Below are 18,575 nucleotides of genomic sequence, written 5' to 3'. Positions count from 1 at the left end.
TGGCACATATACACAATGGAATATTACTCAACCATAAAAAGAAACGAAACTGAGTTATTTGTAGTGAGGTGGATGGACCTAGAGACTGACATACAGAGTAAAGTAAGTCAGAAAGAGAAAAACAAATACTGTATGCTAACACATATATATGGAATATAAAAAAAAAATGGTTCTGAAGAACCTAGGGGCAGGACAGAAATAAAGACACAGATGCAGAGAATGGACATGAGGACCCGGGGAGGGGGAAGGGTAAGCTGGGATGAAGTGAGAGAGTGGCATGGATATATATACACTATCAAATGTAAAATAGATAGCTAGTGGGAAGCAGCCGCATAGCACAGGGAGATCAGCTCGGTGCTTTGTGTCGGCAAGAGGGAGGAGATATGGGGATATATATATGTATAGCTGATTCACTTTGTTATAGAGCAGAAACTAACACACCACTGTAAAGCAATTATACTCCAATAAAGATGCTGAAAATAAATAAATAAATAAATAAATTTTTAAAATGATCACCTGAAGTATCAAAAGTTCATTACCATCTGAGTAAAATGGACAGTTAATTCAAGGGGTATCTGGGTGAAGGGACTACTGTTTGTTGGAGGAATGATGGAAGTCTTCATGAATTGGTTCCGTTAGCCCATTCTCATTGAAACTCCCTTGGTGAACCCTCCTATTTGCCCATTTGGTCTTGGCAATTCAGTTTGGGGTGTATGTGCTTTAGCTACTGCTGAGCTTCATATCTCAACTTTGGGCATTAGAAATGTTGCAACTGTAAGCTCCTGTTTTTAGATCTACCATTCTGAGTGTTCAAATATCTGCCCTAGAAGCTCTTCCTCAGCTCAACCTTAGCATGATGATAATAGCTATGCTCCTACTTCCATACATGTTAAGCCCTATTGTCTTCCTCTTGGGGACCTTTTCACTCTTCATTCATTCCCACTTCTCCACATTTTAAGGTGCATTTATCCTAATAATACCTTTTGTGCAGTTATGTTTTCCTCCCCACACTAGCATTGATTATTTTTACATAAACCAATGGAATTTCTATTGATCTTTTCCTTTTACTCATAACTTTGAATAAAACAGCTTCTGAACGATACCCGATTTTCGTGTATCTATGAAATACCAGAGAATCTCTTGACTCTAGTAAAGCACTTGTCAACTTGAATTTAAATATCACAGTTATCTATCCACTACAAAGATAAAAGCATTCTGAGATCCTCTTAAATTTCCCAAGATATATGTTGTGGCTGTTACCCTTAAATAGTATTGTAAGCATTATTTAATAGTGCAGTGACTGCTGTGGGGGAAACATATATAAAATGAGGAAAACAGATTATAGATGGAAAGAATGTTGAGAAGTTAAATGGTTATGTGGGCTTATTTTAGCTGTGTGGTGGGAAGCATGTGTATTTGCTTTTTAGAGCATGACTTTGATGACTCACGCAGGTGGCAAACTAATTTACATTTGGGAAAGACTTTGTTTACTCATTTCAAAACCAGTGGTTATTAAAGGTTCTATTCAGCTATTCCCAGATGTGTCACACCTTGCTATAAATAACCACTTTTTATTATAAGCTGTAATATGCATATTTATTCCACAAAAGAATGCAGGGCTCCATAATGTAACAGGCACTGAGCTGGCACTAATGGTATAACAATGAACAGAAGAGACAAGAACTCTGGCTTCATGGAGCTTACATTTTAGTAAGGGACACATTCATATATTTTCTAATGTGTCTATATTTAATGACACCTGTTTTACAGGAAAAGGGCCGTGTCATATGGGAACTCACAACAAAATAAGGGAACCCAATCTGATGGTGATTTTCCTGAGAATATGAAAATTAAGCAATGCTCCCAAAAGTAAGTAGAAGAGACAAGAGGATGAAGGAGGGCAGAGGAGTAGTCAGTAAAACCCGAGAGAACTGTAGCACGTGGGACCCCTGAAGCAGGAGGAGATATGGAACATTTGACGAAGTCCACATTGGGCCAGTGTGGCCAGAAGGCAGGTTAGAATTGTCAGAGGTGAGTCTGGAGAGACAGACAAGGGCCAGATCAGGCAGTGTTCTCTTCATCCAATTGACAAATTTGAGTTTTAGCCCAAAAGCAATGTGGCCCATTGGATTTGAACTTTCTGGGGTCTGGAAACTTCAGCACATTATATATATATAAATAAATAAATAAATAAATAAATAAATAAATAAATAAATAAATAAATAAATAATATAGCAAGACTTAACTTTGAATTAAAGCATGCCTAAATTTGGCTTGCATGAATAATACTGTGAATTTCTCTCCTTTTCAGATGTCTTTCCCAAAGGTACCCTAAATCTTTATCTGATACTTTTATCTTTATACAATCCATCGAAAGAAAATGTTCTTGACCGCTGGAATAGGCAGGGAAAGAAGAAAAAAAAAGAAAAAACAATGGCTCCATAGAGTTATCTTGTCTTCTGTATGTCTGCTCTTGTGTCACTACTTTCTCAAATGCACTGCTTTGAGGTTGAGGACTCAAAGTTCAAAGAAGATAATCATGGAAATGTGATGAGAGAGGTCGAGATAAGAGGGTCTCAGTGAGAAAGTAACAGTTTTATTAAAGCCTGGAGGAGAGTTAAATTGTTTCCTCCACTCCCACCCCAAATGCTCCCACAGCTGATGTTTGCCATGTTATGCCTGTTAACCTGGATAGAAACGGGTTTTTAAATGGATTAAATATTAATTTGAGGTTAACAATATGAAAATTAAACACACCCCTAGATGTTCCTAAAGTCAGCATCTTGAGGATCATATCAGCTAAGAGTGTGCCATCAGTTAGGGATAGCATTTTCCATTGATTCCAGGGGTGGTGTTGCTTTCTAAGATTCACTTTGAGGAACGATTTTTCTCTCCAACCAGTCTTTTCTTTTGATGTAAGCTGACTTTGCCCACCTCCTTTCTTCCCTGGCAGGAGTTCTATCAGTGTTGCTTCCCCCCACTCTATTCCAAAATGCCCTCATCCTATCCACCTGACAAGTACTTTCTTTTCTTTTTATGACTCCCATTGATTTCTTTATGGAGGTGAAATTGTGCAGAAGAAATTTTCCCCAAAAATTGAGCCCAGGTATATTATATCAAGAAGAACTTCCTAACATTCAGTTCTATTATATGCCAGAACAAGTTCCCAGGAGCGATTGTAAAAGGCCAATAAAATGAGTTATTTAAAACCCAGCTGGACAAAGTTATGGTGGATGTGCTGTCAGGAATTCCCTAGTTTTAGCCACAAGAGAATTCAAAAGACAAAGAGATCATAAAAGGATTTTTTCTCTTCAGCTCAGTTTTTCTCTAAGCTGAATTCTGTAATTTCTGTTGAAATCAATAACATTAATAGACAGCAAGAGTCTCTGCTTTTCTGATGTCAAATTTATTAAGAACTGGAGGGAAAGAAGGAAGGGGATACTAAGGGAAATCATTCACTAGAAAGAAGTGACGTGATCTCATGAATGACTATATGAACACAGTGTTTGGGAACTCGTATCCTAATTCTAGTTCTCTTTCTGATTGTGTGATCAAACAAAAAAGTTGTGTGGAAACAGACAGTTAAGTCCTGCTAACATCTTCTAATAAACCCCTCTAATTATGTATCACTTCCTGCACTGTTCATGTATTTTGTCAACCAAAAAGTATAAATAATCTTAAATTAGTATCTGTTTTGTCATTAAAAGTTTAAGATGATTTTTCTCCGATACATTTACTAGTGCTAACTACTACTATTACTACTACTACTATTACTACTACTACTGTAAGACTTTGATTATGATTATGGTACATACCAGCCTTGAAGAACATTCCAGAAAACTTCCCTAACCCAAATGATGTATAATATATACTCTGAACCTTTAATAAAAATCCCACTGTGGTTCAATTAATCAATAGTGTAATTAAATGGAATTCTTCATTGGTGGAGCATTTTGACAGGCACCCTCTGATTTAACCCTCTGGACAACCCTGTGTGGTAGGTATTATTATCAGTTTTATTGACAATGAATAAAACTAATGTTCAGAGAGAGGAATGGTTTGATCAGAGTGAGAGTTAAGTCCAAACTCAAACCCAGCTTGGATTCCAAAGCCCTTCTGCATATCTGCCCTTCTCAAACATTTTGGGGGCATCATCATCTAAAAATATTCAGATGACAAATTGTATATGTTAATTACACTTTCTTTCTTCCACTTCCTCCTCTCTACATTCTATTCCAGAACAACATACATAGCTATATACAGTATTTTAATCAATGGCTCCGAGAAAGGAGGCTTATTTGCAAGTATTTTATTTTTCATTCACAGAGAAATAATCATGTAAATTCCTTTGAACTGTGTGCCTTTTGGTTGAAGTAATTAACCCTTCTCCTTATTACCCCAGAACTTAATCTAGTCTGTCTGATCACTCTGCAGGACTCTCTGACCCCTACTTTTCTTAAACAATTCCATTCACCTACCAGGTCAGAGACCATCACATGTTTCACTGTGATTTGAGAAAAGAGTCTGTAAGTGAAGAAACAACTAAAATTTGTGGTTAGTTTCAACAGGTAGAGATCGTAATATGTATTTTTACTAAGTGTGAGCAAGACACATTTGCATCTGGCTGGAATTCATTGCTTATGTCAGGGAATCATCAAAAACTTTCAATCCTGATCTTAAAAATGAGAAAGAGTAAATAAATTAAATAAACTCGTGAAAAAATAAATAATGCTTTGATTAATGAGAATACAGACGAAAAGAAAAAGTTACCTCAATAAAGATCATAGTAAGAAGTTTTCTTCATTGTCAAGATGAACTAGTTCTACATACACAATAACGTAAATGAATGTCACAAATATTATATTTAATAAAAGAGGACAGGCATAGAGTACATACTGTACAGTTCTACAGATGATCTTCAAGAAGAAATAATTTAAGGTGATTGAAGTCAGAATAGAAGATACCCCTGGGGAAACACTGGCTGGGAAAGAGCCCAAGAGGGTTTTATTGGATACTAGAAGTAATCTATATCTTGTAGGTGTTTAGACAGGTATATGCATGTAATAATTTATTGAGTTTTATACCTAAGATTTATGCACCTTACTCAATGTATTGTATAGTTCAAATATGAGTGAAGGGATAGATCACGAAAGGTCTTTTCATTTATGTGTAGGACTTTGTCCTATAGAAAATGGAAATCACCAATATGTATATAAATCAAGTAATTGGTTAAATTTGCATTTTGAAGACTCCTTTTTGGACCTCTGGATGATCGCCTGGAAGAGTAGAGAAGCTGGAGTCAGATACCTACTCCAGAGGCTATTTAAATAGGCCAAGTGAGAAGTGATGAGAGCAGAGAAATAGAGAAAGGAGGCGATGACTATTAATAGTAATTAATTAATACTTGGCTTAGGAAAACAGTAAAAGAAAAGTTAAGGGCTATTTTCAAGGAATTTGAGATCATCTTAACTGAGATAATTCAAACGAGATGATCCAATAACTCATCACATTTAAAGATAAGCTAATTGTCTTCCTCCTATATTTCCTATGAAACGTGCAAATATGAGTGTGATTCACCAGGGAGATGTCTTGGTTGGTGAGGTAAGCTTGTGAGTCATTAGCATAAACATATTTTAAGTCATTGTCATATTAAAGATTGTCCAGATGTATTATTTAGTTAGAGAAAGAGGATTAGGAATGAGAATTTGTAGAGAAAAAAAAGGATGAGCAAAGAAATAGAAAATGAGGAAGCAAAGCAGAGGAAAAATTAGAAAAACAGAAGATCCAGATGGTGACAGAAGTCAAGGAAAAGGAGATTCGAAGATTAAATGGTCAGTGATACTTGGTATTAAATTTACATAGTTTTGAGTAATATACGGATTTTATCTTTTCCACTGAATTTGGGTATTAGTGGTTATCAGTGATTCTTGCAAGTTGAAGGGAAGCTAAATTGGTAATGTGAGTAGAGATGGTGAAAACGTTTATAATGAACCATGGGGGCATATGGAGGTGAGACATAGAAATAGCAAAAATGACTTGAAATAACTTTGAAATTTTTAAAAAATTGAGGTTTAAAACTAGATTCATGAGGTTTTCAATTAATGCTTCTTTTATAATATTAGATAGACTTGTGGAACTATAGTCTAAACTGTAGTTGAAAGAAAAAAAATAGAAATAAAAAGAGAAGATGGAAGAGCATGGGATTCAATGCGTTGGTGGAATAATTAGTTTTGGACAGAAGTGTAGCCTTCTATGCCTTTGACATTGTAGACAGAGATAGATTGCAAACAGAGACAGAGGAGATAGCATGTTTTAAATTGTTCAAGAAGGAGGAGGTGAGGGTGTAAGTCTAAGATATAGAGAAAGTAGAGCAGGTTTAGAACAGACACTGAGTAGAATGTAAGAGATTACAAGAATGCTCTCCACCTTTTATCTTTCTCAGCATTTCAATACCTGGCTTGAAATACTGAGACATGGTAGTAGATAATCATTCAAATTTAAAAAGTAATTGTAATATAATGAGAATAAAATGCTACAACCCTCTAAAAAAACATACTGACTGTTCACTGACCTGAATACCAAGTAACCGCAGAACTGGAAGTTAACCAATCCCCCTCAGTCAATGGCAGCCCTACTTCAGTATCCCTGCTTCAGACAAGACAGGACTAGGGTGAGGTGAGTGAGGCACTCAACTCAGACACAAAATTTAAGGAGATACCAAATAACTCAGTAATCAGGATAAAGGCATGCCTCATTTTACTGTGCTTTGCTTTATTGCACGTTACCAATATTGTGTTTTTTAAATAAATTGAAGGTTTATGGCAACTCTGCCTCGAGTAATTCTATCAGTGCCGCATTTATCAACAGCATTTGCTCTCTTTGTGCCTCTGTGTCACATTTTGGTAATTCACACAATATTTCAAACTCAATACTATATTTTTATGGTGATCTGTGATCAGTGATCTTTGATGTTAGTATTGCAAAGAGATTACAACTCCCTGAGGCTTAGATGATGGTTAGCATTTTTTAGCAATAAGGTATTTTTTAATTAAGGTATGTACGCTGGTTTATAGACAAGGCTATTGCACACTGTATAGACTACAGTATAGTGTAAACATAACTTTTATGTCCACTGGGAAGCCAGAAAATCTGTGTGATTCACTTTATTGTGATATTTGTTTTATCATGGTGATGTGGAACCAAACCAATACTATCTCGAAGCATGCCTACATTATAAAGCAATATCTTTAAGAAATCAAAATTACTGCAAAGAAGTCATACTGAACAAAATACAATTTTAATGAAAGATAGGCTGCAGCCCTAGATCTCATGACCCTGTCTCACTCTCTTCACCCTAATTTCTACCCTGCTTATGAAAGTCAGCCAGTCTCTAAACCAGCCTTCCATCACTGTGCCTCTAAATGTCCGGCAATCCCTGAAGCCATGCGTCCTCAAAATACTATATAAAGTTGCTTCTCTGCTTTGTTCTAAATGACTGAGTTCTGCAACCAAAGTTGTCCTTTGCTTAGCAAATAGAGCAAAAAATAGAGCTTTGTTTCAGACATATTTGCTGATCTTTTTCCTCAGTCCAAGAATAGTAGCAGGACATCTGTATTTTCTGTGTTGGACAAGGGTTCCTCCCAATCTTGCCATTAACATACTCTGGACTTGGCTAAAATTGTCCTCTCTGAGTATCTTTTTTGCCCCCATTAAGCATACTCTTGGATTTGTAATAAAAAAGATTCTTTTGGATACCTTTAATGGAGGAGCTTATTGCCAGGAGTCACAGAAATAAACTTGTGGTTGCTGTGGTCATGGCCTTTTAACTGTGAGCGATAACAGCAAGCCTTGGAGAAAGCCCAGAGAAATAGTTTGGCTTCTTTCATGATGAAGCCAAAGCACTGGTTACTTTCTTTTCTTTATTCTTTAATATTGAAGACACAAAAATTTAAAGGTAGAATTTCTTTGACAGTTATCTCTCATAAAAGAGGAAGTTAATCTTTGAGAGCTTATAAATTCTGTCTGATTATGACACACTCAGTTTTTTTTCTGATTCTTTTTACTATTGAAGTATAGTTGATTTACAACATTGAGTTAGTTTCAGGCGTACACCAAAGTGACTCAGATACGTATATACATATATATATATATATATATATATATTTCTTTTTTTTTCGGATTCTTAGATTCTTTTCTCTTATAGGTTATTACAAAATATTGTGTACAGTTCTAAATTAGGAGGTTGAGATTAACATATACACACTACTATATATAAAACAGATAACCGACAAGGACCTAATGTAGAGCACACACTCAGTTATTTTAAACAAAACAAAACTAACAAGCAAACAATTTGGGGAAAGCATATTATTATGAAATCGTGTCAACCATTGTTAGCTTGGGATGCTCATAAAACTAGAATTCATCAAATGCTAATAATGCTTAAGGCCATGATCTTTATTTAGATTTTCTTTTAATCTATATTAATTCTATGAGGCAGATGCTATTATTACCCTATTTTACAGATGGGAAACTAAGAGAGCAGTGAAAGTTTGAACAGCTATGATACAGAAAAGCCAAGATTTCAACACAGGCTGCCTCTCTCTGGAGCCCACATTCCTAAGCACTGTGGTCTCTTGCTTATAAAGTTTATAATATCAAGTCATATTTTAAAAATTATAACAGGAGGACTAGAAATTTTAAACACATTTGGTATTTGTTCCGAGGGATATGCCTTGGCAATTGCAAATCATGAATATTACTGTCAAGAAACCTTCAATGATGGTACTATAAAACAACACAGCAAGTTATTGTTTTGAAGTTCAATTGCAGAGATCATAAATATACATTTCAAGGATGGTTTAAAATATTGCTTTAGTATTATGTAGATGGTATTCGTGGCTTACAATTTTTCGTATTCACATTGGATACTGATTTTAAAAGCGCTGTGTCTCAAACAACTTCAGGAAACACATCTCTCTCCTCTTTATTGTGTTATGTGACGTAAAAGTTGTTCTAACAATGAATTTCCTAATATTCTGTGAAGAGTTTAAATGTCCACCCATACCTACCTCTCATTAGTAGTAGTGAACTGCTTTGTAGTAACAGCTGCTTTGTTGTGGTAGTGGTTCATACTGTCTTCTGCTTTGTTGTGGTAGTGGTTCATACTGTCTTAAAATTCTTTAGTATGTATTTTCTCATGAAATGAGACATCCCCTTATACTTAAGGAGGTCAAATATTTGAGCATACATGCTTTTATACTACCCACAAAGAAATTTTTATTGTGTCACATTGCTATTCAGCTATGGAGTGTCTTTCTTTAGCAAAGATTGAGGCCAAGTCATCTGAGAGACAGTTGACCTTGCTCTGCTCTGATGGTATGTGGTTCTCTTTAGCCCTGATGCCATCACCTGTGTCCATGTCAAAGGGCTTGGTTTCCCTTAGGATGACTGAGACCTGCTCCTGTGGGCATGATAAGCACCTCAGACTTCGCGGACACCTCCACAGTCTGATGACAGATCCCTACATCTGCCAAATAGGAGTATCACCTGTTCCTTTCCTTTCCCAGAGAAAAGATAACTGAACTTTCCCATTTGTTTCACCCAACTATTAATATTAGAAAATACTGTAGGAAGGGCAGTGCTTCTTCTCAGTACTTAATAGGATGCCTGAATATGTTATATTTTCTGGCCTAGAAAGCCTTGCAGGCCAGCTCAATGAATGTAAGCTGTTAGCAGCAATAGTCAGCAAGCTCACCAGGGTATTTGCTTCTTCCCAACGTTATCAGAACCTTGCCTGGTACTCATGATATATTCTATTCTTTACTGATTTGCTTCATGAATAAGGGAAAAGGTAAACCAATAATCTGTCTGTCCAGTGTCCAATGCTAATGGTATTCGACTTCTGGTTCCGCCACATCCTCTAAACTCCAGGCTTTGGCTGCATGACTCTTAGATCCCTGATATTCTTTCCCAGAGTAAAGTAATGGAATTCAGAAAATGCCACTCAGAACTGTTTGTCTCTATATTCTGTAACTGACTGGTTAATAGAAGAATTGTGGAATTCACAAGAGAACCAGGATTCATGCTTTGGGCAAAGCATGTCACCTCATGAATATCATTTTTCTCCTCTATAAAAGGAATAGTTTGATTAAAAGATCTCAAGGATATCTTCAAGATAAAAAATATCTGAATCTATGGTTGTATACATGTCAGTAAATTTAATTTTCCTCACAATAGTTTTGCTAATGGAAGCTTGGCACCTTAAATATGGCTGGGTCATTCTTGAGGATGTGCGCTGACTATTCCAGTATCATTACTACTGTGACATGACAGCTACTTAACAACCCTATTAATGTGTCATTGATTTATTTGTGTGTACACAGTCAGCAAATCTTAGACACCTTGGATCAAGGGAAGAGCATGGTACTTATGTCATGTAAGCTCTCTTTGCCTCAATTTCCATAACCATAAAATTAAGATAGTTATACCTACTCCTATGATTGTCATGAGGATGACATGATATATGTGTGAAGAATTGAGCACAGTGCCTGTACTATACTGGTACCCATGACAGTCTAGGGTTTCTTTTTTTCTTCCTGCCTTAATAGTGAAGCTGGTCAGGTCTTATAAGATCAATAATTATCCATTTCTCAAATAAAAAACTTGTCAAAACTTAGGCTGAATGAATATCTCTTCCCCCTGAGTTCTCTGCCTCAGGATTCAAAGATATAAAATCATTGGAAAACACTAATGACATTCCTCCCTCTACATGCATAGACAGTAAGATAAATTACTTTTAATGTTTTCCAGGAAAAACAACAAATTACATTTGAAAAGTATATGTTTAGGATGATAGAATCCAGAATTTTTGATGCAACATTATAAATACTGTCATTTGACAGTTATTAGTTTACAGATTTTTATAATTATGGTTATTACAACAATTTATATTTCTTAAATATCATCCAGTGATTCTCCATTATGTCAACATCCTAATACATATTGCATTGGGATACATATTTATATTGTCTTATTATAAATACACATATACATTTACAGAAAACTGAAAGACGTGTCAGTACCTTAGATGTTAAGTCTCTCAGTCACGATGTGTTACATAATCTTGAAAGTGACACAACCCAGCTGTGTGACTAACACTCCTGATATTACAGTCACCTGAGTCTCCTGTAAGAGCCCACATTAACCCTGGTTCATGATGAGAAAGCATTTCCCTGCAGCCCTTCTTGTTAGACATCCATATTCTTGACCCTGGGCATTAACCAATGAGTAGCTAATTTTTAACAGGTCGGGGTGTCAAGTTTGGCAGAAGTATTTCCTAAAGGGCCCCATCACCACTTTCATATTTAATTTGAATTTCTTTGGGTCAAATGTTTAACTGCTCTTGACATTCTCCAGAGCAGTTATATTCAATCTCAATCTGCATAATAGATTGTAGGAAGGGCAAGTCATTTTCTATCTCAATTTGGTCAAGGTAGCAAAAGTAACCTGTTGCTTTGATAGCTATGGGCAAGTAGCCCTACCCGTTTTGATTTTATATTATCATCAATAACATAAAGGAATTAGACTAATTCCCTTTTGCCATTACATCATCTTCTGATATTTTATAACTCTAAGTATTTTTAAGTAACTATTAAGTACCAAGTTCCAAGGGTTTCTAATGGAAGTAATGCCACTGGCCAAAGAAGTAATTAAGATTCTACTATTCAGTGAATATGTAGAGGTACTGCGGTCATGGTTCAGTCAACCAGGGGACAATGGGAAGGTGGAAGTAATTGTCCTGGCTTATGTATCTTCTTGCTCTGAAAGCACAAATAGGAAGTACTTAGGCATGCCTGTGCTGTCCACACACAGCATGGTATATTTAAGGTATATAGGGACAGTGAAGAAGCTGTCAACGTGAGTATAAATTAGGGGGAGCTAAAATCTCCTCCCAAACCAAAGTATCTTCACCACTTACTGTCCATCTCTTTGATACAACAAATATTTAGTGAACAGCCATTTTGGCCAGACATTCTGCCTGGTGCAGAGCACTTGAGAGCAAATGAGATACAGCTACTGCTCTCCAAGAGTTCAAAATCTGAAACAACAACTATTCCTGCAGGAAGGAAAATTGGCTCCTGGAAAAGTTAACGCATTAAGTGTGGTATGTTGCAAAGGACTGAGTTCAAATTAGCCCTTGTATCTGTATGAGTTGAGAACAATTACTTAACTCTCTGACCCTCGGTTTCCTTAACTGTACACATGGCTACTAATAATGCATTTCTTTCGAAGACCTTAGTGGGGAGCAGGGCAATGAGAGGAAAGACCTTCAGAGAGTTATATGATTAGAGCAGCTGGGGGTAGGAGATTCCAGGACCCAGGAAAAGATATGGTTTAGGTATAAAACATTTAGCATTCAAGGCTGAACAGGGATTTATTTAGAGTGATTCAAAATATACTGAGTCATCAAAAATGTGACTAAGGACAACCTAAGGTATCACTACAGGGTTCTTGGTAGGCTCTTCAGAACTCACGTCAACTGTAGAACTTCTGAGATACTAAGTGAGTTAAGCATGGATGTCAGTTACTCAGTCTTAGCCTCAGATTTTTATTCTTGATATTTCATGTTGCTTTGATATGATATAGTACCTGGGAATGAGGCCAAGGCAACAGACTGGGAGTCAATATCTTCATTTAAAATTTTGTAGCAACATGGATGGGCCTAGAGTTTGTGATACTGAGTGAAGTAAGTCTGATAGAGAAAGGCAAATATCATATGATATTGCTTATATGTTGAATCTAAAAAAATGGTACAAATGAACTTATTTACAAAACACAAACAGAGTCACAAATGTAGAAAACAAACTTATGGTTACCAGGGGGTAAAGGGAGTGGGAATAAATTGGGAGGTTGGGATTGACATATACACACTACTATATATAAAATAGATAGCTAACAAAGACCTACTGTATAGCACAGGGAACTCTTCTCAATACTCTATAATCACCGATATGGGAAAAGAATATAAAAAAGAGTGGCTTTACGTATATGTATAACTGATTTACTTTGCTGTACACCTGAAACTAACACAACATTGTAAATCAACTATACTCCAATAAAAATTTTAAAATAAAATAAAATAAAATAAAATTTTGTGAACCTTGGGATCCATTTGGGAGGAGAGAGAGGGAGAAGGGAACAGGTTAATTGACTGTAAAAGCCACTGTATTTCAAGAGAACATGGAAGTCTTAGGAATTCATTCTGGGGCTAATAATTACAACCTGGGAATCTAAGGGAGAGGGAAAGTTCTCAAAAAGTCCCCTGGAGGAAACGCAACACTTCATCATCTGATAACATGGCAGGGATGTAACTTCTTGACAGAATATAAGACATGACTTTCCAGTTAACTTTGGACTCCTCACTCTGGCTGTTTAGCTGCTGCACCATCTGGCCTTGGGAGCCCACACACCTCATGCCCACACAGAGGATAAAATGGAGATACAGGGATGAAGAAAGGGGCAAATTTGTTCAGCTTGAAATAGTTGGCATCTATTTTTACCATTTTAATTCTTGTTTTGAAGCCTGGCTGCCTTGGATGCTCCTTGACGTCCCTGCAGAGATAGCTGGGCTGAGGAAAGCCAGTGCTTGCTAACCAGTGAGCTTTACTGCAGGTTGTTCTTGAACACCTGGGGCCTTCCTGGTGACCAGAAGGCACCAGTTTCCCCTCTAGAACATGGCTTTGCTCCAGGCACAGACAAAGCCAGCTTGGGGTGCTCTTGGTCAAGGGTGTTATGGGCCCTCTGGCCTTTTTAACCTGGTCCTGAGGGAAACAAGAGCAGATACACACCCCCCTCACCCTGGCAGAAAATTCACCTCCACCCAGGTCGTCCTTACACCCTCTCCTCGTAGGAAAAGGCTGGTCAAGGCTGCTGGGTCAGCCTTGACCTCACACACACAGACAGAACCTGTGCTCAATCTGGCCCTGTCAAGGGAACTAGCATCTCACCACTCTTCTTGTTCTGCTGTTAATGTCTGTAAAATAACAGGATGACTTGCTATCACACACACACACACACACACACACACACAGAGCTTAGTCGCATTGTGCAAAGTTGCAACAAAGAAAAAACATTCCATGACTCTAGAGCATTTCCATGAAGGTCAATTATTTAAGTTATTTTGACATTATTAACTATGCTAGTAAAAGCTATTAAAAACTGCATTTGCAAGTGATCAGTGTAAAACCCTGTGCATGCTTGAGTAAAACTACTACTTAGGGTTAGGTGCCACCTAGTAATGGTTATGCAGGTGTGGGTAGACCTACACTGTTACACTTTTAAATCCCCTTTGTTTTGCTGCCCAAATCTAAGTAAATACTTTTGTTAGTAGATATTTGTTCTTTTACTAAGAGATACTACTTACCTACAGAAATGTATTTTGGGAACTTATTTTTACACAGCAATTTTTTATCCATTGAAACTAACCCTTATCAATAAGTCACTATTGTTTAGATGTTTTAAACAGTACTTTTTTGTAATTTATGTTTTAAGAATCATGCCCAATTTTATTATTTCACAAGAAGGAAGCAAAGGATAAAAGTAAATTTAACACTTCCTGGCTGATGATTATTGGCAAGCTGCTGGCCACCTGCTAGACAATCTCTATGCAAATAATGCTCCTTATTCACCAGAGTACAGAATTTTAAAGACAGTTAAAATACGAACATGAACATGCGTATAAGCTGTTACACATAATAACGAAAAAAGCTGGTTCTGTCAACTCCAGTCTCATCAGAAAATTCCATCAGGAATAGCTAAACTTTCCCTTGGTGGATCATGCCTTCTCCACTCTTGGCCCACATGTTTTGGTCAAAATGGACCTAACTCACAGCTTTAGGAATAGATATTGAATAGCATATAACTTGCTTCTTGAAGTGTGGCAGTGAACCACATCATGAGTATCACTTGGAAACCTATTACAAATGTAGTGATATACACACACACACATACACACACATACAATGGAAAATTACTCAGCCACAAAAAAAGGGTGAAATGATGCCATTTGCAGTAACATGGATGGACCTAGAGATTACCATACTAAGTGAAGTAAGCCAGACAGAGAAAGGCATATATCACATGATTTCACCTATATGTGGAATCTAAAAAATGATACAAATGAACTTATTCACAAAATAGAAACAGACCCACAGGCACAGAAAATAAAAAAGAAAAGAAATGTAGTGTCTTGAGCTGCGGCTCATCGGGGCCACATTTCCAAAACAAAGGGCAGGCATTCCCAAAACAATGTGCTAACCTGACTCTGGCCGGTGGGCCCGGCCTGCCGCAGGCGTCCGGGGTCTTTCAGTGTGGTCACCGTGGCGTGCAGTCTCCTGGGACCCCCAGCGCTGGGTGGCAGGAAGAGAGTCAGGGGAGTCTAGGAGAGAGGAGGGCACTAGCCAGCTCCTTAACTCCTTGAGACGAGGTTAGTCCCGTGGCCAGTAGCATGAGCTGGCTGGGTACAGAGGCGAACTGGCTAGTGGTCGGTGGGGGCCCCACCGGGCCCCACCCCTGACCCCGGGGGCCCCGCCCGGGGGCCCCGCCCCGCCCCGCCCCGCCCCTGACCCCAGCCTCTCCAGGGCCTAGAGCCCTCAGCCGCGGCGCTGTGCTCCCGAGGGTCTGATCCAGCCTCTCTCCTGGCTTTCCCTTGGCGCCCTCCCTGCTTGGACTCTTAGCCTGCACTGTGGGGAGAGTCGTGCCCCGCCCTGGGCGCGGGGTCGTCCGTGCTGGTGCCCAGATGGCCTGGACGCACCTCAAGTTGGCAAAGAAGCGCTCGGCACAGCGCGAGCCTCAGGCTGCAGGCGCTCTGCCGCCTCCTCGACCCAGCGCGCAGGCTCCAGGTGGCCTCCAGGGCGCAGCCACGCACACGGGGCCCGACTTGCGAGGAACCTGAAGCCGCGAACACCTGCGGCCTGGCCCTCGGTGAACCCTCCAAGGCCCAACCGGCATCGTCCTCAAGGAGTGAGTCACTGAGAACCGGCCTGAGCCGGTGGCTCCCTTCTTGGTCGGGCTCCTCCCCAATCCTCAGCCTGAGGCCCTGGGCTCCTCCCGAAAGATGCCTCCTGACCCGGAGGAAGCTCCTGAAATTCCTCTGCCCGGCTTCTGTATATACTCAACTTATATTTAAAGCTTTTGTATGTTCTGGGCCCCTTGACTGCTCCTCCGGTTTGAGCACTTCGGTTCTGTACCGTCTCTGTGGTGGTGTTGAAGCGTTTTGGTTCATGACGACTTAGTATTTTTGTAACTGATCCCAACAAAGACTCTTACCGCAGTTCTTGTTGGTCTTCTGCAAACTCCGAGCGCCTTTTGAAACCAAATGAACTGACGGTGGGCAGGCTTCAAGGAAGGCTACTCATGAGACCACAAGCAGATGTGCTGATAAAGTGCTGGAATGTTCCACCCTTTTAAATTCCTAAACGGTAAATATCACCCCGTGACTTTTATTTAAATTATTTAAATATTTTTCCTTGAAAAGAGTGGGAAGTGATGCCAGGATTATAAATGCATTCAAGTTAAACTATGTGGTGTCCTCTTCACAGTACATTTGCTTTAGAAATGTGGTATAGTTCTGTTGCTGTTTTATATATACACGTACAGTATTTTTATACCTCAACACTTATTCTTGATGGTATCTGTCAGATATTAGGAGGGATCAGAAATGGGAATTGTTTCAAAAGTCCTTTAATTAACCTGATGACCTCACCAGGGACTTACAAAATCTGTTTTTAATATCTAGAACACTACAATTTAAGCTCCAAAACGACTTACAGAAATGTAAACCCTCCTTTATCAGAGGCTCTGGGCAGACCTGTCCTCCCACTGTGGGTGGTGCCCTAAGTCTGCAGCCCAGAGTGGCCAGCCTTCCCTTGGGGCAGGTGGGCAAGGCCGCTGGACGGATGGACAGAAGCCCAGGCCAGCCCGAAGTTTTATCCCTTGGAGCAGGACTGCTAAGCTCATGTGGGCAAGCTTCCTTTGGCCCAGTGTCCAGTAATCCAGCCCTCCGTGCTCTGTCTGTGTGAGGTTTAAAAATAAAGCTTCCAATGTCCAAGAAAAGACAGAAAAAGATAGAAAGGAAAGGAGGGAGGGAGTGCGGAAGGAAAGAAGGAAGAGGAAGGAAGAAATGTAGTGACTTGGGCCCTGCATCAGACCTGCTGAATCAGGATCTGCCTTTTGAAATATTCCCCAGGTGAACTGTATAAACATGAATCATTATAGTCCAGGTCTAAAGCAGTGGTTATTCGGGATAAACACTGAAATCACTAGGGAACTTTAAAATATACTAATGCCTGGGTTTCCCTGGTGGCGCAGTGGTTGGGGGTCCGCCTGCCGATGCAGGGGACACGGGTTCGTGCCCCGGTCCGGGAGGATCCCACGTGCCGCGGAGCGGCTGGGCCCGTGAGCCATGGCCGCTGAGCCTGCGCATCCGGAGCCCGTGCTCCGCAACGGGAGAGGCCACAACAGTGAGAGGCCCGCGTAACAAAAAAAAAAAAAAAAAAAAAAAAAAAAAAAAAATTAGTATATATATATACTAATGCCTGATTCTCACTCACAGATGTACAGGCTTAATTAGTCTAAAGCTGGCCCCCAGCATAAGTATTTTTTTAAATCTCTGAAGGTGATTCTAATGTGCAAACAGTGATTTTCCACCATTGGAGAGCTTACCTCCCTACCTAGTTTAATTGTTTCAGATGTAGTAATTCAATCTAATCCAACCTATGAGAGGCTAACCCTGGACATTTGTCTGATTCTGAGGGAAAGATAAGTTCTCTTTCAAGCTGGAGGTGAAGCTAAAAACATGAAATTCAGAGCAGCTGTACACCTCCAAGGACAAAGATTATACCTGCCTACATGGAAGAAACAGAGCTGAGAAGAAAGGTGGAATAGTGTGGGTCCTGGTGATATTTTTCAAGCCCCACTTTAAGTCATTCCTTTAGCCATTTAAGCTTTACCTTTGTAAGCTTTTTTGACATAATAATTTGGTTGATTTTTCTATTTTGTACAACAGAAAGTAGCTTATTTGATCAACTCTGACCCAAGGACTCTCTTGGTGGACTCAATCTACACAGGAAAATACTGCATCAATCCATAATAGCTATATAATTTTAAAACTTTAAAGAAACATATTGAGTTCTGACTCAACACACTTACTTTATAATTGAGAAGACTAAGGACTACAATGGATTGGGGAAGAGTTCACTACAAGTGAGGATCAAGGCTGGTCGATAGGACCTGGCTACAGAACAGCAAGAGTAGAACCCAGTGCCTTTACAGGAAACTTGCCGTTTCTTGTTTGCAGTCTCCACCTCATTGGTATTTCCTTTTAAAATATTTGAGTTCTGATATAAGAACCAGTAGCAACCTGGTAGATGAATACACAACAAAGGGAGTTCTTCGATCAAATAAATTTGGCAAGTGCTTTTTTTTTTTTTTTTTTTTTTTTTTTTTTTTGCGGTACGCAGGCCTCTCACTGTTGTGGCCTCTCCCGTTGCGGAGCACAGGCTCCGGACGCGCAG

General features: G+C 39.0%; 1 long non-coding RNA gene across 2 annotated transcripts in view; it reads right to left on the bottom strand.

Annotated features, from left to right (window-relative positions):
- The window catches only part of LOC102992521 (uncharacterized), a 109,648-nt gene extending 94,133 nt beyond the window's left edge, over nt 1-15,515 (bottom strand). For both annotated transcript variants that reach the window (XR_447372.2, XR_003677632.1), the window contains exon 1: nt 15,320-15,515. This is a non-coding gene — a long non-coding RNA (uncharacterized lncRNA). The remainder of the gene's footprint in view (nt 1-15,319) is intronic.
- Nucleotides 15,516-18,575: the final 3,060 nt, after the last annotated feature.

Source organism: Physeter macrocephalus, chromosome 20 (assembly GCF_002837175.3).
Source record: "Physeter macrocephalus isolate SW-GA chromosome 20, ASM283717v5, whole genome shotgun sequence".
Taxonomy (NCBI): domain Eukaryota; kingdom Metazoa; phylum Chordata; class Mammalia; order Artiodactyla; family Physeteridae; genus Physeter; species Physeter macrocephalus.
This window is presented reverse-complemented; position numbering and strand designations above follow the sequence as displayed.